This window comes from Lissotriton helveticus, chromosome 5_1, assembly GCF_964261635.1.
Source record: "Lissotriton helveticus chromosome 5_1, aLisHel1.1, whole genome shotgun sequence".
In the NCBI taxonomy this organism is placed as follows: domain Eukaryota; kingdom Metazoa; phylum Chordata; class Amphibia; order Caudata; family Salamandridae; genus Lissotriton; species Lissotriton helveticus.
Window position 1 is genome coordinate 1,940,804,933 of NC_136065.1, and position 24,491 is coordinate 1,940,829,423.

The following is a 24,491-nucleotide window of genomic DNA, read 5'->3' on the forward strand; positions in this document are numbered from 1 at the left end:
GAGGCAGTGCCGCCCTGATCATGCTGGACCTCTCGGCAGCATTTGATACGGTCCACCACATCCTGCTGGTGGACAGTTTGGAGGAGATAGGTGTCAAACAAATGGCACAAGCACTCCTCAAATCCCTTTTTCCTGAATTTTTAGATTTCACATGTGTCACTATTATGAGCACAAGATTGCAATTATATAGATGTATTTGATGTTTGATAACTGTTTTCAAAAATAAAACTCAAGTGGTCGATATAAGCAAAAGTTAATGTTTTATGTGTGGCAACATGTGATTCATCCTGTTCTTAGACCGCAGACTTGAATGATTCTATAATGTATTAACAGATGTAATTTACATCTCCATTACCGTTAGACTATGCAAGTAGTTCACATTGGATTCACTCAACCATGATAAGGATGGGCGACCATGGTATCCTTCATACTCTTAGATACTATAACCATTAGTCGTACTGTTTCAATCATGTTGTGCTTGCATTTACAGCTGCTCAGCTAGTATGCTTGTGTGTATGTATGGAACCTTAGAATGCCTGATGACAGTGAGGAATGTTGGTGTGCCTGGTGGACTGGAAGAATGACTGTTGGAGAGAGTGGGCTGAGCTGTGAAGATGCAGCTCCTGGTGGGGCCATGAACTAGCTAGGTACTGATCTTGAACCAACCATCAATCAGCTTGTAACCTACAACTATCATCTTGTAACTTATAAATAAACCTCTACTTGGATTTACCTCGTGACTACGATTATACTTTGTAACAAATACCCACCCTAGTACTACATTAATTGGGTAGTTGGACCATTGCTACTATACCGTCACTGCCTCAGACCCACTTAGCATGTGACACATAACAAGATGCCAGGGCCGTTTATTCTGGCACTATAACTTGAACCTCACATGCCCCTCACAGGGATGATGTACCCAAGCACCTCACTCTTGACACCACACACGTCTTCAACGAACACATTATGCACCTAAACTTAAGGGCGACTGAGCAAACTACATATGCCCCAACACCACACTGTAACAAGAAGAGAAGCATAACGTTTAACAAAATGCAGTCCACAAAATGCACACTTTATTTGTTATTCACACAATAATTGTATATAGATTTTTTCTTTGTCTATCACTGTGTCACGTGGTATGTCTGACCACAAAGACAATATTTAAATGGGGTATGACCCAGTATGGGCTCATGTGATCAAGACCACAGATGTGGTCGAAACGCGTCTTTTTGCCAAGTGAAAGGAACTCTAACATGATCAAATGGACTCTTGGATCTGTTGCTCGCTTCATGCCGCTACGTGTGGAATATATATATATATACACACACACACACACAAAATCACTTATGACCACGTGGTACTGTGAAACACAGGTTCAGACTCCCCGCTGTTGTAACACCAATGTAGGAAGGTGGAGTATTATGTGGTGCTGCTGGTTAGGCTTCACCATGCAATACTCTCCCTGACCCCAAAGATGGTCCTTGGATTCACCGTAATAAATCCTTTGTTCAGTCATGGTAGTGTGGCAAACATCAGTCAGGCTTTACTAGATGAACACGTGTTAAGCATTTCAGTGTACCAACATGGACAATAAGTAATTGACACAACTCAATAGAAATCCGACAGCAATTCATAAAATAAAAGTGTATTTTTATCTTATTTAAACACCAAAAGAAACATGATCACATACAAATAACCACAGTTATGGATTTTAGATGGAAACATAAATCACAGCAATTCAATACCGCAGAACTTTTGCATTGCAGTCAATGGGAAAAGTGGTAGTGCCCATCGGTCGCTTGCAGGTCCAGTTGTGTGGAACCCAAGGAAGTTAAAGGTGATGTGGGTCCCAGGACCATGCCACAACAGTCAGTTTAATTTTACTTGGCTCATGGAGCCTGGGTGTAGAGTTGTCCTGGCGGTTTCTGGTGCTGAACGGGGCCACTGGAGAGGTTCTTTTTGCCCCTTACATGGTGCTGCCGGGAGCAAGATACAGAAACACAACAACGGGGTGGTTGCTGACATCAGTCGAAGTTCCTAGTTGCTCTAAGTGAAGCATTGAGTACAGGAGTCGGTTGTCAGACTGCTGATCAACATGCCTTGGCAGCGGTACACTTTGGAAAAAGGTATTTCTACGTCTGTTGGCCCTGGGGAACATGGTAGCTGCATGTAACTTTGTGTAAGGCAGGACTAAAGTTCCCACAATGCACTAGACCATCTGGATTTGGGTGATCCCTCGGAGAGCCCAATGGCCAGAGATTCTTCGGATCCAGAACATTGTTTTACCTGCAATTTGCAGGGGACTAGTCTAGCGTAATCTGAGGGTGCTTTAGGTTCTCACAGGAGTCCCTCTGTCTGGGGGAACCGAGAGTTAGGAGTCAGGAGAATTACTCTATTGCCTTAGCAGATTAGGTCTCATTGTTGTTATTAATATTTTCGAGTGGAGGGTGACCTAGTCTGGTTCTTCCCTCTGTTGCTCCTTATTGTATTGAAGGAACCGAGAGTTAGCCTAGGATGAGTCTCAATCAGGCAATTCCAGGAGTGTTGCCACAGGTGCAGAGTTGTCGCAGACACAGGTCACTTCTTTGTCCTCTACAATGCAGGTTGTACAGAACTGAGCTTCTGGTGTCAGGAGTGACACTTATATCCTAGATTTAGGTGCTTTAGGAGTGTGGGTACAAGTGGGCAATGGGCTGCCTGCCCCAGCGGGTAATCCAGTCCTGAGGTGACCACATTCGGGGATGTAGGTCACCTTTTCTACCCAGAACCCACTATTTCTACCACCTTTAAAAATGGAAGAAGTCTTCCTTGCTGTACAGACAAAGCAGCCCACCTTAGAGGTGTGGCTAACCTTCCGGGAGTGTACACCTCCTGCATACTTAATTCCCCACCTGCCAGGGTGCAAATGTGCCTTGGGCGAGAGAGGGCTGTTTCCGCCTTTGGGGGAGTGGGCTGCAAGCCAGAGCACAGAGAAGCTGGGGCATCCAGGTGGGCAACCTCTAAGGTAGCCACCTTGGTGTGTGCACATCGCTCTCAGCACAAGATTTGTGTCAGGGCCGAGAAGACACATTATTTGATACCAAACACACATATTTAGGCGGTCCCATAATGGAGCAGCCAACCTAAGGTTTTCCTGTGTGCCAGCCCATGTTATCGTATGGACCATCTATTACTTATAATGACCGTTAATGGTAAAGGCCACTATAGGGACATATAAGCTTGCACTTACATGCCCACACATTTAATATAATGCACCCTGCCTCCTGGGCTTTAGGAGGCCTTCCTTAGGGGTGAGTGACATATATTAAAAGCAGTGCATTGACTTTGCCACGCATAGTGAGGGCAAAGTCAAATTGGAGCAGTTTACACTGTTTTGCAGTCTGCAATGGCAGGCTTGCTGTCAGTAGTTTACTTGGGTCACTCAGGGTGGCACAGACAGTGCTGCAAGCCTTGGGGACCCCTTTCCCACCCATGCCATAGGTACCACTGGTACCATATGCTAGGGACTTATAAGGGGGGTGATGTCCTTGTCAATTGGGGTTGCCAATTTACAGATAACAGTTTTCGGGAGAGAGCACTGGCATGGGGGCCTGGGCAGCAGGCTCCAGTGCACTTTCAGAGTCATACCCATCAGCAATGGAGCAAGAGGTGGTGGATGACTTCACAAAAAGGGCAATCTCCTACAATAATAGAAAGGGAAAATAATTCCTTATTTATTCTGGGGATGTTCCTAGCTCAGTCATTTCCTATAAAGGGATTCAATTCTGCCCTTGATATGACAAATTCTCCAATTATTTTCATGTCGGAAATGGGCTGAGTAAAAGTTTCTGAATTGTGCAAGTTAACAATTTTGTGAGTGTGCACAAAAATGCCCTGTAATGCCACTCCTTGCCTTTGCAAACCTATTTTTCCCACGTAATATAACTCCAAACTCCTGTGATAAGATGTTTGGGTAAATAGATGGCATGGCAGTCAAAGTAACAGTCAAAGTAACATTTCAATAACATTTGTTATTCTCAGCATTTGGATTAATAAACACACATTGACACATTAATTACTGCAGTGCTAATTTTCAAATTTATTTCCACAATACAATATCATTGACATTAGAAAAACACTATTTTCTAACTTACAGGCTGATTGTGATAATTAATTTAAATGGGGAAAACAACTCTGCTAATTATCAGAACTAGTCAATTATTTTACCTTACTGCCCAAATGGAACCCCTTGAATCTTGGTTTTGGTAAAAAAAAAATTTGTTAAAACAAATACATACAAAAATACCCTGGCCTCAACCATATATGCCGATGTGCTGAGTTCAATATACTAATGTTTACTGTTGTCAAGGGAGGGGCATAATGATCCACTTGAGGCTTTTCCTCTCATGTATCTTGGCTCCTGCCACACTCAACATTGTTAATAAATCGCACATCACACTCTGAACATCCACATATATACTAATTACAGGAGTGTAATTTCACTTTTAGTGTCACTGTACTCATGAATCAAGCAATTTGTGTCTGAGTTCATTTTACATTTGCAAATGGTTATGTGAATTGAGCTTATCAAGTCCAGGGGCCACAAGTATCAAAAAAGCATTATGCGAGTAACCAAATAGTGATTTTAACTGAATCGCTATTTGGTAATTGCAAAATGCTATGTATGTAAGGAATCGCCAAAGATTTAACGATTACTTAATACTACAAAATAGCGATTAAGTAAATAAGTAATCGCTATTAGGTAATCCAACTCCATTCGTTCCTATGAGTCTAAAGGCCCATTGGTGCTAATTGGTATTCGCAAATTAAGTAATGCAAAGCCAAGGGTACCCGGAGGCCTAAGGCCCCTCTGAAGCAGCCCCCCAAAAAATGAACACTTGTAAAGAGTTCGGGGTATGTGCGCGCTACATGGCACTTTGAAAAAAGCATTTTGGTGCCTTTTTCAAAATTTACACTTGGTTACCATCGACTTCATTTTCCTAAATGCACAGTTTGCATTCATGAAATGCTTAGAATCGCAATTTGAGATTCTCTATTTGTAGTCCCAATTTTAGGTAACTGCAATTTTTGTGATTACCTAAAATTGCGACTACTAAGCCTTTCATACATCATGAAAGGCTATTTTACATTCGCAAACAGCGAATTTAGCGATTCGCACCATTTGCAAATGCAAAATGTTCATACAGGTGGCCCCAGATCTTTTTCTACCTTTATCCCCCCTGACACCACCCACCACAAGGTGATGGTGCCAGCCCAGTCATTCATTGCAGATTGTACTGGATGGACAGATTACAACATACACCTAAGTCTGTCCGCTGGCACATCTGAGTCACACATCATGAGCTCAGTGTCTGGCCCATGGTGCCAGGCCTTCAGCATCTTTGTGTCCTGTGGCCTTTCAAAGCCATTGGGGAGTGCGGCTGCTGAAGACATCATCTCTGTGGCTTAATATCCACTTTAATTAGATCAATTACACCCTGTGTGGCTTCACCCAAAAGCACTAGGCCCGGTTCCCTAAAACACAGCACTGCAGCAAGCAGGGGCTTGTAGCTCTGAGCAACGTTAGTGTAGGAATCTGCTGCTCTAATTCGCGGTTTTTCAAACTCTCTTTTCCTCTAGTAAACCAAGTTCTGCAATGCACGAATTACTCTGCACCTGGCCTTGGCGAACCTGTACTACAAAAATGCCATCTTCCCCCTAAAGACCTATTGTCCATTTCACAAACTGAATTTTTGCAGTAAATAAAGTAGTAATACAGTAGCACTACTTACTTACTACAAAATGCAATTCATCAACCTCTGGGTGGAGATCTCCACCTCTCCTATCTTTTAATGGGGAGATCGATACACATATAAATGTAATACTATGGCCCTAACTACGAGTTTGAATATGGTGGGGTACTTACCACAAATGATAAAAGCCATTACCCTAGGGTGAGGTATTTACCACATGTGGTAAATACTTCCTATCCGAGTTTTTTTTTAAACGAAAATAGGGCATAACCTGCAGAATCAGGGGCAGATTTACAATTCCTGGCACATCCCTGCAAATCAGCAGGGATGCACCAGGAAACTTGCAACACGCATCACAATGCTTGCGCCACCACGGATGTGCCGCATTTACAATGCGGCGCATCGAAATAACGTTGGCACAGTGCTGGAGTTGTTTTGAGGGTGCGACGCAACTCCACAACTGTGCCAACCCAGCCTATCTCGCATATGGCACTTTTCCGAGGCGTTCCTGCACCGGAACACATGTTTGCACAAGGATCGAAATTTAGCCCTTAACTCTTTATGAGTGCCAGATTAATAAATGTGAGAGGAACCAGGGGGAGTGGAGAGAACATGGGGAATAGCTACTGCAAAAGGGGTTGGGGAGTTAGAGAAATGTAAGCAAGGGGTTAGGGAGGGATAGGCTACTACAAACACCCACTCACAAAAGAGTTAGGCCATTACTATTCACAAATAAAAGTCTTCTAAAGTTACTACGGGCGTAATGGCGACAAAACATTAGTAAATGTACTCCAAATGTGCATAAGACATAATGTTAAATACATAAATTGAATCTGACCTAAATATACTTATATAACTAAATATATAGCCATATATATATATAAATGGGTATATATGTAAATATGCATAGAGAGAGAGACTTTTTTTTTAATTTACAAGGCCAAGACAATTCAAAATCACATAGTATGTAGAGTGACAGACAATGCAATTGACAGAACATAAAATAGAATTCCGGGCAGTGCCCAGGGCAGAGTCCCCTGATGCCCCCCTGGTTCACCCCCAGGCTCTTCATGATATCCACTCTGTAGGTCGAATAGTTCCACCCTCAGTCCATGTCACAATACCCCATTTGTCTCAATAGTTCTGGGGGTCATCATGGCACTCTCACGTCTCTTATTATGTATGTGTGGAAGGGCTCACAAATGTTATTGAAATGTTGTAATGTGTCTTTCAGTGTTGCTGTAAGGTGCTCCATAGCATGTATTGATGGTTTATTCCATGATTGATCCATTGATGATGGGGTCAAGCTCTGCCATCTCTGGGCAAACACTATGTGGGCCTCCAACAGCAGGGGGGTGAGCAGTTTATTCGGTGCTGTAGATAAAGGACAGGTCTCTTCGTCATCCACCTGTCCTAATAGAGCTGTCAGGGGAACCATTGGTAGGGTCACATTTGTTATATCTTATATCTTTTATGGTCTCGAAGAGTTGTTCCCAGTATTGTTGGTTTCTCATAAAGCCTGACTAATATGTGTGTATCAGGGTCGAACAAACTCTTGTAAGCCTACCCTTCAAGATCTTAGTAAGATCTTGACTTCGCTGTTGAGAAAAGCTATAGGAAGCTAAGAGCTACAAAAGAGATACCAATCATTGTTGGGGCAACCATCTTGTGGTATCTCCCACCTCTGTTTCCCCCCCCCCCCCGGCGGCTCCGCATGTAATGGAGCTGCTCGCGGTGACATCACTTAGAATGTCACCGCGACCAGCGTTCCAAGGCGAGCGCCGGGGACTGTGTGTGAGCTGACCTTCGATAGAGGCTGTGGCTGAGGTCGCTAGGATATCGCTTTTACTTAATAAAGCTCTGAGGTTATTTACACTTGGCTTCGAGTATAATTTGGCCAATTCTACACTGGCGACGAGGACTGACCCTACCTGCGACCTCAACACGCTACTTGAGGAAGGTGAAAGCTGACGGGAAAGAAGAATTTCATCGCTCCTTGGACAGAGGTTGTCGCTGAGGAATCATCGGAATGAGCAGAGTCGGGGAGAAGTATCGTTTCCGTGACAAGTCTTAACACGGCGAGTACTGCGAGTATGAAGGAAGGTTCCCGTCCGCAACGTATAATGAAGTAAGGCGCGCTTGCCGGCTGGCTTGTGAAGCATTGTGTCTAAACCCTCAATCCCTGACTGTTGTAATTGACTTTCGGTTGAGGCTCGTGAAGAGGTGCGAGGTGTCTGCCGCTGCCCTGCCTGCCGAGTGGTGGTTAGAAGTGCATGCTCACTCTATGACCGGCATGTGGAAGAGCAGCTGGAAGAGCAAGGCGGAGGAGCAAGGCGCGTAGTCCCTACTTACTCTGGAGGACTCCGGGGGTGCCAGTGAAATTATTGCAGAAGCGTAGGGTGTGGACTAACTTTCCCCGGGCCAATTTCGTTTGCTGTTGGCGCATGTGAGGGGAACAGGAGGGGCACCTTTTTGCCGTCGTTGTCAGCGGACCGCTAATCAACGCGATCAGTGGCAGCACAGCCTCACTTCTGAGAGACTAACTGCACGCTCTCTTTAGACCATCGCATCGCCCTCAGCAGGAAGCCTTCAGCGCGCCAGGTCTTCTCACTGATCATTGTTGCATCTTGACACACCCTGTGAAGTGACGGGCAGCGCAACCAACGCACCACCCCCTGCTATTTCACACCTTATCTAGCAAGACACTTGCGATTTCCCCATGTTGCAATTGACATTGGAGCCAATACTGCGTAGACTGTGACTAACTCTGGAATTTGGGCAGAACCTTTCCCACCAGCCTGTGGCATTCTGCCCAGAGGAGTGCTGGCAGTGTTAGAGGCCTCGGAGGAACCATAATCTACCGTGGGCCTTTCACTACTTCGTTTCGGTTTCCCCTGTGCAATCCTAAGGGGAGACACCTCCCCAGTGTGTGACTTTCTAGTGTTATAATTGTGTGGTAGTTTATTCCCTGTACCTTGCCACCTCTGTGGTCTGTGAATAGCACTGTCCCCCATCCCATTTACTGTTCACGAGCAGGTTACCCCTGGGTTTGGCAATTCGGTTGAGACATTGTACCCGCCCTGTCCCATACTCCTCATTGCAGCTTAGTAATACCCTTAATGTTTGGGGTTTCTCTGTTGTTTTAGCGCTTTGTACACCATACCATGCAGAGTGTGACTCCCCCGCCCTTCTTCCTGACTAACCCAGGTGATCCTAGTATTCAATGGAAAAAGTGGAAAAAAGTATTTTTGAATTATGCCACTGTGTGCGGGCCAAATCTTGGACTTGAAAGGAAGGTAGCATTACTAGCATACTATTTAAGGGCAGAGGGAGAAGAAGTCCTAGATCATCTCCCAGAGTTAGGGACACAGGAAGCGAGGGGCCTCAATGAGTTAGAAGTGAGTTTGAAGAAGTTAGATCTACACTACCTCCCTAAGACAAGCACCATAATGGAGAGATACCATTTTGGGAAGAGAGCACAGAAGGAGGGAGAGTCTATTGAAGATTTTGTTTCTGAGTTAAGGAAGCTAGCTGCGACATGTAAGTTTGGTGGTGCTAGTGAAGAAAGGTTCAGGGATCAGTTTGTGTTAGCATGCAGAATGGAACGTGTACGTGAGGAGTTATGGCTTATGGATGATCCGCCCTTGAGAGAGGTTTTGATCATAGCTAAACAAGTCGAGCACATGTTGCAGTGTGTCAAGGAAATAAAGCAAGACACTGGGGAGAAAAGGAATGATGATAAGCCCGTTGTGAGCGAAGTGGTGACCGAATGTGAGGCCGTGTCAGTGATCAAAGGCCAGAGAGTAACGGGAAGGGAACAGAAGGAAAACAGAGTGGGAGGATCATTCAAGGGCACTTGCTACAGATGTGGCAAGCAGGGGCATCTAGCCAATGACAAAGAGTGTCCCGCCCTCAGGTTCACATGTAACAAGTGCGGGAAGAAAGGTCATTTTAGGCAGTATTGCAAGAGTGGACAAGGGTTCAGCAGACAGAGTAGAGATAGGACGAACATAGTCTGTGATGAAATTGTAGTGCAAGTCAAGGAAACACAGGTCAAAAGCCGTAATGACACCATGTGTGAAGAAATTGTAGTGCAGGTCGATGAGGGTCAGGTCAGCAGCCCCAAAGACACCATAAAGGTGGGGAACACTGAAGTAGAGGCATTGTTTGATTCCTGCTCTAGGATAACTATCATTAATGCCAGAGTATTCACAAGTGTGTCCAAGGGGAAGATAACTCTGAGAAAAATGGACGTGAGACCTGGAGGGTATGCGGGACGCCCCATTTCTATGAAAGGGTACTTCTGGAGCAAAATAGAATACAGGAACAGGTCAACAGTATCCAAGGTGTATGTGTCTACAGTCGGGGACAACATATTGGGTTGGCAAGCACAGAAGGAGTTGGGGGTCCATCTCAATCCCAATTGTAACCCCCAGATCTTGATACAGGAGATGCTGGAACTAAAGGGAGACGTAGTGTCTGAGTTCAACGAAGTTTTCAGAGAAGAACTAGGATGTCTAAAAAACTACTGTCACAAGATAAAGTTGAAGGAGAACGCTAAACCAGTCTTGGCCAAGGTCAGGAAGCTTCCTATTGCCATCCAAGAAGAGGTGAAGTCTGAACTGGAGAAGCTATGCAAGGCAGGAGTCATCGAGCCAGTGGAAGCGACAGAATGGTTGGCACCCATTGTGGCCGCAAAGAAGAAGGATGGGTCTGTTCGGCTCTGCATCGACCTGAGGGCACTGAACAGAGAAGTCGTGGTCGATCGATTTCCCCTCCCGAACATCACCCAGATGATGAGCATGCTTGAGGGGGCAAAAGTGTTCTCCACCCTCGACCTCACCTCGGCGTACTTTCAGATCAAACTACATGAGGAGTCGCAAGAACTTACAGCGTTTTGGACACCCATGGGTGCGTACAAGTTCAAAAGGATGCCTTTCGGGTTAGTCTCGGCGGCTGCCGTGTTTCAGAGACTCATGGGGAACATCCTGAAAGACATCCCAGGCGTTGTGTGTTATCAGGACGATGTGCTGAAATTCGCGAAAGACCATGGAAAGCATGATGAGACGTTGAGACGTGTGCTAGGAAGGTTCAGGTCGCAAGGTCTAACTCTAAAAAAGGAAAAGTGCGTCTTTGGCTGCGCAGAATTAGACTTTTTGGGACACAAGGTGACAGCCGAAGGAATATGCCCCAAAGCCGAGCTCCAGAACACCATCGTAAATTTGATGCCCCCCACAAGCAAGGATGAAATCAAGTCATTCATGGGAATGCTAGAGTTTTATGGGAAGTTCATACGGAACCTTGCAGGAAGGACGTACGCCATCAGGTTGCTATTGAAGAAGGAGACGGAGTTCAACTGGAGTAAAGAGTGTCAGAGGGAGTTTGAAGATGTAAGGAGGGCACTGGCGGAAGCCCCCAGCTTGAAGTCCTACATACCCAACCGGGCAACAGTGGTCACCACCGATGCAAGCGCTAAAGGGCTGGGAGCAGTCCTCACACAAATAGGCAGAGACGGTGAATAAACTATTGCGTTCGCCTCCAGATCACTCCAGAAGTCCGAAAACAACTACTCAGTCATTGAGAAAGAGGCTTTGGCAGTTTCCTGGGCATTAGGAAAATTCAGAGACTTCCTGTGGGGCACACAATTCACGCTGCGTACTGACCACAAGCCGCTGGTTGAAGTCTTCAGCAAGAAGGGCCTTGATGCCATCTCCAGCAGGATCAGGCGATGGGTGGTCAGTCTGCAAGAATATACCTTCAGCATTGAGTATGTCCCGGGAACACGCAATTTTGCAGCAGACTGTTTGTCAAGACTAGTGAATGAGAAGGAAGTGAAGGAGGCGGTTGTTGAAGCGGATGAACACCAGATGGAGAGTGTCTGCGCCATCCAAAGGGCAATAGGAGAAGAAGCTTGGAAAAGCGCTATGAAGGAAGATGAAATCTTGGAGGAGGTGTGCAACAGAATAAAGGACAGGTGGAAGCACGAAGACAAAAAGGAGGAGAATCTACGGCCGTACTGGGTTGTCAGAGACGAGCTATCCATGGCCGATGAATGCCTGTTCAGGGGAACAAGACTAGTACCCCCTGCGTCGGTGAGGGAAAGCCTAGTCGAGTTAGCCCATGAAGGCCACATGGGTATCACCAAGACGAAGCAAAGGCTGAGAGAAGACTACTGGTGGCCAAGCATGGACCTTGCAATTGAAAGGAAAATCAGGGACTGCATTCCGTGCAGCAACAGTGACAAAGTCTTGAAGCAAATGACACCGCCAATGGTATGTAGGCCTCCACCGTCAGGACCCTGGGAGGAATTGGCGCTGGACATTGTGGGTCCATTGACAGGAGAAGGGCGCACGCTGTACATTCTGGTGCTCATGGACATGTATTCTAGGTGGCCGGAGGTGAGACTAGTGAGCGAAGTCACGACGAAAGTTGTCATTGAGTTCATGCAAGAGTTATTTGTCAGAGAAGGGCTACCCAGCAGCCTACTCACTGACAATGGGGTGCAATTGTGTTCCAAAGAGATGGAAGATTTCCTGGAGGGGAGAGGCATCTCTCACAAACGGTGTGCCCTGTATCACCCTGAGACCAACGGCATGATCGAACGTTTCAATAGAACCCTCAAGGAAAGCATCCAACTCGCGAAAGCCAGTGGGTTAAGCTGGAAGGAAGAGATGTGGAAACGCGTGGAGGCATACAGGTTCACCCCACACCAAACGACGGGAGTCACCCCCTTCGAGTTGCTCCGGGCAAGGGTACCTAACACCAAGCTATCCCCAGGATGGATGGGGTGGCACAAGGGATGGTCGGATCACTCAAAAGAAACAAAAAGCCTGGAGAAACAAGAAGGAGCCATGAGAGAAAGGAAAGAAAGGTACGACCGACTCAAATCTACACGGGATGTCGAGTTCAAAGTAGGGGACAACATCAGGATCAAGACACCTACTGGTAGAGCAAACTGGTCAGGATACAGTGGTCCAACCAAGATCACCAAACTGTTCAAGAATGCTGTGAAGACTCGGGAAGGGAAAATATGGAACCTAGGAAGAGTAGTGAGGTTTCACCCACCCGGGAATTACTCCGATAGTGAAGGGGAGGAGGAAAATGATGTGGGAGGAAACTTTCGTCCCAATGTTAGGGAGCCTTTGCCAGTCCCGCACCCAGTTGGTAGGTCTAGCAGGAGAGTGACCAGACCCCCCAGACATTTGGATCAATATGTTATGATGTGATTCTCTGTATGCTACATTCAAGCTAATATGTAATGATGTGTTTCTCTGCATGTTTTTGTTCTTCTGTTTATTCCCATTTTTTTCATTCCGCAGGGGAGGGGGATGTGTGGTATCTCCCACCTCTGTTTCCCCCCCCGGCGGCTCCGCATGTAATGGAGCTGCGCGCGGTGACATCACTTAGAATGTCACCGCGACCAGCGTTCCAAGGCGAGCGCCGGGGACTGTGTGTGAGCTGACCTTCGTTAGAGGCTGTGGCTGAGGTCGCTAGGATATCGCTTTTACTTAATAAAGCTCTGAGGTTATTTACACTTGGCTTCGAGTATAATTTGGCCAATTCTACACATCTGCGTATCAAGAATGGAGTTATAGACTTTCGGTAGATGGAGACGTAGGAGGCCCGAGAACATTGTGTAGAAAGAGTTCAAGAACCCATACAATCCGGGGGCTTTAATATTCGAGAGTCTCTTAATGGCCTGTGTCAACTCTTCTATCAATATGAGTTGATCAAGCTCATCTATAAGGGACATCTCAAGTGTTGGAAAGTGGGTGCTGTCTAAGTGATCGTTTTATAGGCAGGGATCACAGTGTCGTCTATCGTAGAGGGCCTTATAATACTGGACAGAAGAGTCGTGGGGGAGTGTCCATTTTCTTTGACTCTGGCTGCAATGTTGTTTTTAGCCCTTTGAGACCATATCTTGTGGGCCAGCAATCTATCTGCTCCATCTCCCCTTTCATAATAGAATTGTTTTGCTACTAGGAGTTTATGTGCTGTATCCTTGGTCAACACCACCTCTGGTTTTCCACTGGCCTTATGAAGGGCTCTTTGGCTTCTGCTGTAGTCTGTTCATTTGAATTCAGCCTCCAGCGTGACTATATCCTCATCCAGTGCTAATGTTTTAGCTTTGGCCAATCACAGCAAAGTAGAGGTGGGATTAATAAATTTCCACCCTTATTGCCGCTTTAGCTGTGTCACATACTGTCGTCCATAGCAATTCTCACCCGCTTTAAAATAATTCTCAACCACCTCTCATATATTGTCTCTAAGGACGGGATCACAAAAGCTATTTCGTTCATTTTTCAGAGCCTAAACGGGGGCGACTCCGGGAGGAATCCCTAGCGATATTGACACTGGGGCATGGTCTGACAAGACTTGTGTACCTATACTTGAGGAAAGCATGCAGGATAGTAGTAATAGGGAAGCATAGAAATAATAAATTTGTGAATGGGACCTGTGACCAATAGAGAAAAAAGTGTAATCTCCCTCCGGGTGGTGTAGATGCCACACATCTGCCAGTTTCAGATCTTTGAGATCCTGGCTCAAAGATATCGGGTGGGGTTCAAGGGCTGCCCTGAAGAATGAGAAAGGTCTACTCCTGGGGACAGTGCCACGTTGAAGTCTCTCCCTAGGATCAAAATATCTTGGGCATGGTGTGCCACAAAAGGGAAGATCCAGGAGTAGAATTGCCCTTTCCAGTCATTTGGGCCATAAACTGATCCCAGGGTCACCTCCATCCCACCCAAGGACCCCAGTAACCAGTATTATTCTCCCCTTCGCTTCTTTACGAACAGCAGATATCTGGAAGGGGGTCTTCTTATCTATCAAAATCACCACTGCCTTCGTTTTAGTGCCAGTATTTGGAGTGATGTTGTCATGGATAATGCGTGCGATCAGCTCCTCTCACATCGCTGCTGGGAAGAGGTGTCTCTTGTAACAGTGCTACATTAACCCTCTTTGCATGAAGTCATTGGAGTAGGGATTTTCGTTCTGCTGTGGAGTTGAGGCCCTGTACATTTAAGGTCACCACAGGAGGATATTGTTCATTTTCCTGCTTTAGTTCTGGTGGTGTGGATCATCTTGTCTGCCTCTATGATCCTAACCTGAAGCTCCTGGGCCAATCCCTGCTTACCATAATTAGTCTGCAATAAAATAGAGGAATTTAATTGCTGGCTAAACTTGTAAACAATATTGGTAAGAGTAACATATGCAAAAGATATCCTAACTGTCCTAACTGGGGAGGGTGACTTCTCCAGCGATCCCACAGGTCTCGGCTCAATGGAGCACGTCGTCTCCAGCTGGGGTTATGCTCTGTACTCTATAGTGTTCCTTCATCTCCCTATTTGTGAGTTATGGGTACGTCTCAGACATACCAATATAAGTTGGGACCCGCACAGCCTCTTCTGAAATGCGATTGTGCACTACTCAGTTTGTAGCGTGCTCCAGAGGTGTCGCTGTCTGCTCCCCAACAGCGAACTGAGTAGTGCACAATCGCATTTCAGAAGAGGCTGTGCGGGTCCCAACTTATATTGGTATTTCATACGTTTCTGTCCCAGGACGCAGCATGCCACGCCACGATAAGATGAATTACGACTCTATCACTAATCTCACTGATTCGAAAGCTGACACCTTTGCTTTCACCGTGGATGATGCCACGAAAATCTACGCACTTATACAGAAAGACATATCACCAGTTTCTAATACCAGAAGCAAGGAAAGTAATATGGAGTGTGCTAGCATTAAGCAGTTACTGTACCTATTGAAAAAGGAATCGAACCAGAAACTCCATGCGAGCACGCTCGTCAGGTATCATCGTGCCATTCGGATCCCCAGAGGCCTGAGGGTCCCTTTAAAACCTCTCTTGTGTAAAAACAATTCACGCTTTGTTGAGAAATGGTACGCCATTCTCAACAAATGCTCACTGGATTTAATTTTACTTATTGTTGAGGAACTTTCTAAAGCACTGGAAGAGTTAGCCCTTGAAATTTCTAACATTAAAACGGAGCTGACCAAAACCATGGAAACCACAGATTTCAACAAAATGCTTGAAGATATAAACCTACAGTTGAACAAACACACCCAAGAGATCCAAGACCAGAAGATTCGAAAATGTAAACAAGACACCATCGATTATAAGCTCGGCGACGTGTACACTTGGGCAGAAGTGTATGCCCGCCGACGCCAAAATCGCCCTTACAACCCTTACTCTGAGAATGAGACTTCGTCCTCAGATGGACCATCGGCTACACAAAGAACTACTCGTTCAGACGCACAAGTCCCTACAACATCTAAGGCTGCGGTGCATTTTTTAGCGGAAGGCCAAGAAGAACAGGGAGACCCCGGCGGTGAAAACCCCGTAGAAACAGCCAAAACTCCCACAGAAATCAAGAACAAGAAGGGCAGCAGGAAGAAATGATGGAATTTGAAAAATTGGTTATCAACATTTCCTCTCACCAATTGACAACACAAGAAATCCGGACGTTACAAAAAGGTCAAACCTTTGTTCCTACAACCAAAACGAACACATTGGAACTGGAAATAGGTTTGTTCAAATTGTTACGTAACATTAGATTGAGACATTATTTTGAAAATGTCATACCTAAAACCATCCCAGAAGAAGACGTCCTTCGAGATTAAGACCTCATAGCACCTTCATGGCGCCATCGAGCCATAAAATCATTGACACTTTCGAGAATTTAGCTAAACGCGACATTGCAGCACTGCCTTTTTTACAAAATCCAAAAAGGTGCAATCTCACGACACACGAAAAAAACATCTTACACAATCTGGCCACCAACAGTTCCATCGTGTGTCAGAATGCAGACAAAGGGGGTGCACTGGTCATCATGGATGCTTCATATTATCTTGAACAAGTCGACGCACATGTGTCAGATCCTAACATCTATGCACCATTGGAGGAAGATCCCACCATTGAATTCGCCTCTGTACTTCACAATATGATCATGAAAGCATTTGACAATGGCACCATAACAGACAGAGCTAGGAGGTTCCTTATACAAACTTGTCCTAAAGCACCATTTTTATACATGCTGCCCAAGATTCATAAGCACCCCACGCAACCGCCGTTCAGACCGATAGTGTCTACGAAAAACAGCATTCACGAGCCGGTCGGTAAATTTATAGACAGACACCTCCAACCTTTTGTCATCTCAACTCAATCATATATCAGAGATACCACAGACTTTTTAGTCAAATTAGACGCCTGCCCGATGGTCCCTGAAGAAGAAGTGTGGCTGTGTACTGTGGATGTTCGATCCCTCTACACCTCCATCCCGCACAACCTGGGTTTGGAAGCAGTTGAAAAAGTTTTAACTAACTCCACAGTGGATGGTGATTTACAAGTATTTTTGATGGAACTTTTGATGTTCACTTTATATCACAGCTATTTCAGTTGCAACGATAAGTGGTATTTACAACTTTGTGGAACTTCCATGGGTAACTGTGCAGCCCCGGCGTATGCCAATATTTTTATGAAGTTCTTTGAGGAGCAACACATCTTGACAACACCTGCTTGGCAGGAACATGGAAAATTGTTCTTACGTTTTATAGACGACATTTTCATCTTGTGGTCTGGTCCTTCTGAATCATTACTAACTTTTCTACAGAACATGAACTACATAGATGATCGCATTCAATTCACTTGGGAGATGAACAGAGAAACCATACATTTTCTGGATGTGAAAATATCATTGGACAATGGCAAAATCTCAACTTCTATATTTCTTAAGACCACAGACCGCAATTTCGATCTTACATTTCAATAGCTTTCACAGACCAGGGTTAAAGAGAAATTTACCTTTTTCCCAACTCTTGAGAGTCAAAAGAATCGTTTCCTCACCTACGGAAAGTGCACAAGAGATGACTACGATGTTGAATAGGTTCAAACAAAGAGGGTATCCTGATGATATACTGAGGAATGCGGAAGATCAATGTAAGTCATACAACAGACAAGATCTATTGAAACTAAATGAAAAACAATCTAACACACTGATGGTAGTGGTGTCTAAATATTCCATTGTCAGTCAGAAATACAAGAACATCATATTGAAACATTGGCCGTTGTTGGCCAGTGAACCAGACTTCAAGGGTTTATTTGTTGACAAGCCGATTTTTGCCTATACACGAGGGAGGAACCTCAAAGAAATGTTGACTAGTTCTGTTGAAAGCGACTCACCAGTTACATACAAAGGACTAAAGCCGTGCTATAACTGTAGCAATTGCCACAATATCATTCCTGGAAATGTCACACATCACCCCATGAGGGGAACCAAGATCAATCTCAAAGTGAACGCTACCTGCAACACAGCCAATGTGATTTATTTGTTGAAATGTCCTTGTGGGTCCTGCTACGTGGGACACACAGAAAGAAAAATACGCACAAGAATTTTGGAACATAAGAGCAATATTAGAACTAGAAATATCAAGTCCACTGTGGCGACACATTTCATGGCTAACAATCACACAGTTGCCCAACTCAAATTTCAGATCCTCGAAGTTATCAAACTCAGAGAGAACAACAAAAACACTTTATTAAAAAGAGAAAATTATTGGATCCGCTTCATGAACACGATGCAGCCCAACGGGCTCAATGACCGCATGGAATTTTCATGTTATCTTTAACTTAACTGCAACTGTACTGCACCATACCATACAAGACTATATATGCTACATTTTGATGTCGGATCATTGATCAAGATGTGATGTTTTACTTTTTCTGATCCTGATGTTTATCTATATTTTGTTGTATTTATTTCCTTTTTTACTTTTGATCTTTCATTCACAAACGTTTGGTTAGCCTCCATTCATACATAAATCGTTTTGTGTCACTGTGTGAATTCACCCTCACAAGATGGCGCCCGGTTTGGAACCTGTTAGTTTGTCCCTTTTTTATTTTTGCTGTTTGTTATCACTGGTTGACCTTATGCATCACACGCGACTTCACTTCCCTGAGACGATGCCGAGAGACTGCTGTCGGAGCATCTGATGCATGATTCACCGCACCTCACATTTAATCTATTAGTAAGTACCATGTACACCGCATAGAGTTGTCAACTTTTATATTAACTCGCAACACGCGACGACTTACTCGCACTTTTGCGTTTTGTTTATAGTTGACCCGTAGCGGTTGAAGCCCACCGCGTAAGTGCTTCCGTTCACTTTTTTCTCAGATCACGCATGTTAGACACATCCCGATGTTTTAGACCTTTGGCCGTCACGATGCACCCGAATCTCCTGCATGTAATGAGCACGTAGTTCACTGCTTGACACCGTGCACGTTTTAATAATTACGAGCACCTATAGATGAGCACCAGTCTCATGATTCGATACACCGGTTTTTCCTACTTAGTAACGTTTACACCCTTCTCATGAATCCGGATCACGTTGATTTCACAGTTATCTTTTTGCATTATGAGCATGTTGAGCATATACTTGCTGTTTGAACATGGATATTTTGCTTATCAGCAGAGACAGATCCTTCTGATGTTTCTTTCTTTCCTTGTAGAATGAGCCCCTGACGAAGGGCGCTTTTTGACCGCCCGAAATGCATTGGGCTAGAATGTTTCGGTGAACACTGTATATTTGAACAAACTTTGAATTATCCAGAGATTGGATATTGAAAAAAGATTTCAGGTCATGAGAAGAATGATCATTAAAAATTTGAAAGACTTCATTGGTTGAACTTATTGATTTGAACATTTGCCACGACTAGAAACATCTTTGTTTTCTTTGAAAGCTGTGCCCAGAGGGTCAACCTCAACTGCTGGGGTTGCAGTGCAGTACGTCTCAGACATACCACATTATTCACAAAGTGTCTGGGTAGAAGTCTTTATCGGAGGTTCCCTTTGAGTTCTGCGTGCCTCCTGGCCTTTCTGGTTTGATGGCGGTACCTGTGAGGATCCCGTTGTTCATCAGTTAGTTCTTGCTCATCTTCAAGCTGAACACGAGTTCTGACTGATCTCTGGTGGATATGGAGGTTTGTTTGCGGTTGAACAGGAACCAGGGGTGCACTGAATGCTCCACTGATATTGGATACCCTGGGACCGAAGATGGTTGGTGGCAATTTTCCCCAAAAATCAATTTAGCAGGGTATGTGCTAAAATATCAACATATAGGTACAAAGTGGAGCCCCGTTACACTATGTGGTCCAACCTTTTGTCACCTTCATGATTTCCTCCATCTGTCTGAAGTGGTAGACTCTGGTTAGAACATCTGGTGAGAACTTCTGTTGGATTTGATGCTGACTGAATACACTGTGCATGCCATCGAGTCCAATCTGAAGGCCCCCTGCAACAGCATGCAAAACTGCTCCTGAACATATTGTTGCAACTCCTAGGGTTGGACTGTCTCCGGCACCCCTCTAATGCAGATATTGTTATGGTGTGATCTGTCTTCTCCATCTTCCAGCTTTTCTGCCTGCCACTGGCACTGCTTCTGCAGTTCGTCCATTTTTATTTTCAACTCATCAAGTTTGTGAGCCCCCTCTTTTGCAGATACCTCCAGGTGGTTGACCAGGACATCGAGCTGCCGAATGACATGGTGAAGGTTAGCTAACAATTTTACAAAGTCCTATAGAGCCCAGCTCATTTCAGTCTTGAAGACCTCCAGTAGGGTGCTTATTGTCCCCCTGAATTATGGGCACCTCAGAATTCCTGTCGAGCTCAGACATTAGGCCACGGTTATCCCACTCAGCTATGTTGGAGGCTCCAGTATTACCTTTATGATTGACTCTCAGGGTGTTTAGTAACTCCCTTATGGAGTGAGTCTTCTGGTCTCTAGTGCGTGCCGTCACCATCTGGTGGGCCCCTCTTTAATGTCTCCAAGTGCCAATCAATATGGCTGTTCCACTTCTGATGTTAGGCCATCTCTGCCCCAATCTGTAGCTATCACTAGGCCCTGCAGTTGGCCCAGGCCCTCACTATCTACCCCTACTCTTTCAGGGCCAATGATCTCTGGGTACGGGCCCAACTTCCAAGACCCCCGCTGTGTTGTAGGTCAGCTTCGGGCCTCATCCTCCCTCAATCTCTCATGCAGCCCCCCGATTCTTCAGTTGCGTGTACTAGCAGCCGTCAAGCCAGCAGGGGTCTCTCCTGTGGCAGCACTAGCTTTGCAGGTGTGACGGTGGGCCAGGAAGCATGCCACAGGGGCCAGAGGGACATGTCGGGCGGCTCAATGTTGCCTCCAACTGGGGTCCCCTGCCCCTGTTTACCTCGGGATCTCGTATATCTCACGGGGCAGCCATCTTTGTTGGAGCTAAGATGCGCTGTGCAGACTGTTGCGCTCTGCAGTCATCATCTTCTCGCTGTGTTAGGCAGGTATCAATCGCCCCCTGTGTTGATCGGAGAATATCCCCTTCCTCTGCCTTGTATTTAGGCACTGTTGGGTGGCTTTAATGCAGTACACAGCGCCCAGAAACCGAGAACTCCCCAGCGATTGTACCTCAGCGAGGACGGGTCTACAAGTTTTATATTCAAAATAGATATAATTATTAAATAATTATTACTTTAAAATGTAATGATAAACTTAATTTAAAAAAATAACTGAACCCTTTAAACTTGTGTTAAAAAAATATAAAAATAATTTACATTAATTCAACACATACCTTTTAACAAAACTGAACACATAATAAATAAAATGAAAATGTTACTGTGGGGTGGAGGTTTTTAAAATTAGTTTAGAAATAATATTTACAAATTATATAACTATATTTGTACTAAGTATTTTTTTAGTATACATTTAATTTCATGAGTTGATGTGCTCCTAACGTGTTATTTTATTCTGTATTAATAAAAAAATGTTAAAATAGTTTACCTTTATATTTAGAATATTTTACTAATGTACTTTAATAATTATCCCTAAATTCTGCTAAAAGTAGATCATTACCATGGTGGCTATTAGTACACACAAAACAAGGAAAAGAATGAGGGAGTTTGAGAGAGCTGAGAGATATATTATTTCAACATTTTATTTTGACTTGAATTCTAAATAACTTTAAATAATTAATAAATAGAAAGGACAACTGTATGGGTCAGTCAAAAGTAATTCAATACAACGAAACCTATCAAAATTAAAAAAAATCAAGAAGTGTGCTCTCCAGAAGGATGTATTACCCTAGAAATATATTGTTTACATATATTAGGCCCTAACTACGATGACGGTCGGTCGGACCGCCGACCGTCATCGCAGCAAGCAGGAGACCGCCTGACAATGAGTCAGCGATCCCATCAGCCCCAATTAGGATGAGACTGCCGTGCAGGCGGTTGGAAAGTGCTTTTTAGGTCTCGTGACCTATCAATGCGCATGCGCATTGAGAGAAGCGAGACTATAGGGCTTTAAACAAGGTTTACCCAAGGTTTGCCTAGACTGGCAATTTGGTGCTGTGCCCGTGCGCTTTTAGGTCAATGCGCAAGCGCATTGACCTAAAATGCGCGTGCACAGCATCAAATCGCCATCTGTTCCCCAGCAGCACTCCTCCCACTGCTTTGAAGTGAAGCTTAGCTTCACTTCAAAGGCCCCTGCCGCTCTCCCCGCTCCGCCCCCTGCTGCGGCCGTGTCGCACTTCTCCTCCCCCCTACCCACATCGGGGTTTTTTTTCGTTTGTTTTTACACCTGAGCTTTTCGTTTTTGTATGCAAAACTTTGCATTTTGGGAAGGTGCTTGATTAATTCAATTCTGCGCACTCGTGTATTGCTTGCTAATGAGTTTTCGAACGGAGCGTTATATTCTCTTCCTGCCTACAGTGTGATCATACTATAATCGACTGGGATTTTACGGTCTGTTCTTATTTTCACAACTGGGTTTTCTGTTTCCATGCTGCCTGGCAACACTGCTCGGGACGCGGTGCAACGTGACGGACAGCCGGTTTTGACGTCATTTGTATGCAGAACCATGCATGACTATTAAACTACTCGTTTTGGCACTAAGCCAACTGAGTCTTTCTACGGTGAAACTTTGTTAATTGATTTTCGCGAGCCAAACAGCGGGATATTTAAGGGGCCTCGCATTTCTATCCCTTCCCAGCACAGTTGCAGTCTGTCTTCCTTTTGTCTCTCCCTATCCCTCTTACTTCACCTTTTTCTCTCCCCTTCCCTCTGCTTCGCCATCTCTTCTTTCCCTCTCGATTCCCCGTGTTTCCTCCTTTCCCCCGCCTCAGTCTCTTCACTATATGTCTCACTCCTTTCTTTCTCCCCTTTATATATTTTTTCCGTTCTCTACTTCTCTCTGTCCCTTACCTCTGAGTTGTCCGCTCTCCCCTTTCTCTCACCGCACACCCCTTCCCTCCCTCCACTCGTCTGTTCTCTCCCTGCCCCCTTGTTTTTTTTTCCTCGCACAAATGGGAAAAATGGCACCCATCTGTGAACCTGGCAACCCTGGGAGCTGCTTTCCTTCTTAGATGGCATCACGTCAGCAGCTATTCCGGGTCCCTGCCACTCCGGGTCCCAGTTCAGGCCTTTCTTTTGCACGTCATTGTTTTCGGGCAAATTGGTCCAATTTTCAAAAGGGTAGGGGGTGCGGGGGCACACTGCAGGTCAGCATTACATACCGCAAATCATTATGGCAGATGCAGTTCCTGTTAGATGTGTTTTAACATATGTGTTTGCACAGCCAATGCTTGATGCATTCCTGGACATGTGTTTCTGAGTTATTTCGCTCCTTCAACAGAAAGTTGCAGTCGTATTGAGATCAATTACAGTTCCTTCTTCCACGTGTATCTGCTGCTGTACATTTAAATGTATATCAGTTCTCCTGCAAGAAGTGTTGTCTTCCATACTATGCTCTCCAGATGACACCATATCATCAGCGATTCCAGAGCTTTGCCCTGGGCTTGCCTTTACCTTTTAGGGTGCATTAGTACATCTGTTATAGTTGAAATGAAACAGGACGACAACTCCCAGAATGCATTCGGCTGTTAAAAGGAAAGCTGAGCACTATTCTGTGTAGCTGGTATTGTGCTCTTACTTGTACATCCGTTCCTGTGCTATGAGCTGCTCCTGGGCTTTTAAAAATGCAGCAGTCCTACTGAGAATGTATATGGAGTCCCTGCTAATAATTGTTGCATCTGTGGCATTAAACAAGTCAGACCCCTCACCCTCACCCCCTCACCCTCACACCCCCTCACCCTCACACACCCTCACACCCCCTCACTCACCCTCACACCCCCTCACTCACCCTCACACACCCTCACACACCCACTCACCCTCATACACCCTCACATCCTCTCACCCTCACCCACCCACCCTCACACCCTCACCCTCACACCCTCACTCATCCTCACCCCCTCATCCTCACACACCCTCACTCACCCTCACTCACCCTCACACCCTCACTCAGCCTCACTCAGCCTCACCCTCACACACCCTCACACACCCTCACCCTCTCACCATCACCCCCGCTCACCTTCACACACCCTTACCCTCATCCCCTCACCCTCACACACCCTCAGTCACCCTCACACCCTCACCCTCACACCCTCACCCTCACACCCCCTAACCCTCACACCCTCACCCTCACCCTCACTCCCTCACACACCCTCACTCACCCTCCCTCACCCTCCCTCACACACCCTCACCCTCACACCCCCTCACACCCCCTCACTCACCCTCACACACCCACTCACCCTCACCCTCACACCCCCTCACCCTCACACCCTCACACCCCTCACCCTCACACCCCTCACCCCCCTCACCCTCACACCACTCAGTGCTACAACACATATTGTGTTACAATAGGTGT